This window comes from Octopus bimaculoides, chromosome 25 (assembly GCF_001194135.2).
Source record: "Octopus bimaculoides isolate UCB-OBI-ISO-001 chromosome 25, ASM119413v2, whole genome shotgun sequence".
Taxonomy (NCBI): Eukaryota; Metazoa; Mollusca; class Cephalopoda; order Octopoda; family Octopodidae; genus Octopus; species Octopus bimaculoides.
Genome location: NC_069005.1, coordinates 14,744,549 through 14,746,578, shown reverse-complemented (window position 1 = coordinate 14,746,578; position 2,030 = coordinate 14,744,549).

Here is a 2,030-nt window from a genome sequence, read left to right as displayed (position 1 = left end):
TCCAGCGGCACTGGCAACGATCTCGCTCGAATGTCTTTTCACGTGCTATCGGCACAAGTGCCAGGAAGGCGACGCTGGTAACAATCACGCTCAAATGGTGCTGTTTATGTGCCACCGGTACAGAAGCCAGACAGCTGCTCTGGCAACGATCATGCTCGAACGGTGCTCTTAGTGCTCCACTGGTAGAGGTGCCATCACGATTTTGCTTTCACTTGCCCCAACAGGTCTTCGCAAGCCAAGTTTAGTGTTCAATCAGGAGACGTTGGCATGGGTGCTAGTCATCAAATTTAGTTCGATTTCGATTTCACTTGCCTCAACAGGTTTTCGCAAGCGGAGTTTAGTGTCCAATGAAGGAAAGGAACGCATAAAGTGGGCTGGCTACATCCCTGGCAGAGGCCTTGGATTTTGGTCTCATTTGGCTTGCCGGGTCTTCTCACGCACAGCATATTTCCAAAGGTCTCGATCACAAGTCATTGCCTCATCCCAGGTCTTCCTGGGCCTACCTCTTCCATAGGTTCCCTTAACTGCTAGAGTGTGGCACTTTTTCACACAGCTATCCTCATCCATTCTCGCCACATGACCATACCAGTGCAATCGTCTCTCTTGCACACCACAACTGATGCTTCTTAGGTTCAACTTTTCTCTCAAGGTACTTACACTCTGTCGAGTATGCACACTGACATTACACATCTATCGGAGCATACTGGTTTCATTCCTTGTGAGCTGATGCATGTCCTCAGCAGTCATGGCCCATGTTTCACTGCCATGTAGCATGGCTGTTTGTACACATGCGTCATACAGTTTGCCTTTTACTCTGAGAGAGAGGCCCTTTGTCACCAACAGAGGTAAGAGCTCTCTGAACTTTGCCCAGGCTATTCTTATTCTAGCAGCTACACTTTCAGCACACCCTCCTCCACTACTAACTTGGTCACCCAGATAGCAAAAGCTATCAACTACGTCTAGTTTTTCTCTCTGGAATGTGACAGAAGTTGTTTTCTGCACATTTTCAGTGTTTATTGTTCCTGGACATCTGCCACATACAAAAACTAACTTTCTAGTTAACCTTCCTTTGATATTGCTGCACCTCTTATGTGTCCACAGCTTGCACTGGGTACATCTTATAGAGTTTCTACCTATGTCTTTTCTACAGATCAAGCAGGGCCATCTACCCGAAGGGGTTTGTGTTTTGTCTGCCTTCCTACTTATTAGGACTTTGGTTTTAGCTAGGTTGACTCTAAGGCCCTTCGATTCTAGTCCTTGCTTCCACACCTGAAACTTCTCCTCTAGTTCTGATAGTGACTCAGCAATTAGTGCAAGGTCATCAGCATAGAGGAGCTCCCAGGGGCATCCTGTCTTGAATCCTTCTGTTATCGCCTGGAGGACTATGATAAATAGGAGGGGGTTGAGGACTGAACCTTGTTGGACCCCTACCTCTACCCGGAATTCTTCACTGTACTTGTTGCCAACCCTCACCTTGCTGGTGTTCTGAATTTATTTTAAAATTTTCTTACCAATAGAGAAAATGCTAGTCATAAACCTAAAAACAACGCTCTTTCACTGGAATTTAGACATCATCCAGGTAATCATGTCTTGTCGTATCTACATATCTCTGTATGGATACATGCCTGCATGCCATCTTAGGTATGTCTGTACATTTTCACTTACGTGCACATATCTTTTCTATCTTTTACTTGCTATAGACATTGGACTGCAGCCATGCTAGGGCACTGCTTTGAAGGGTTTAACTGAACAAATTGACTCAGTACTTAGTTTTTTTTTTAGTTTGTTTTTTTAAAAATCTGATGCATATTCTATCAGTCTCTTTTGCCAAACTAAGTTATGGGGATGTAAAAACAATAGCATTGGTGGTCAAGTGGTGGGATGCAGACAGACATACACGCACATATTTATCTATCTGCCTGTCTGTCCCTCTAACTATCTATCTATCTATCTGTTTGTCTGTCTGTCTGTCTGTCTGTCTGTCTGTCTGTCTGTCTGTTTATCTATCTATATATTTACCTATCTATGGT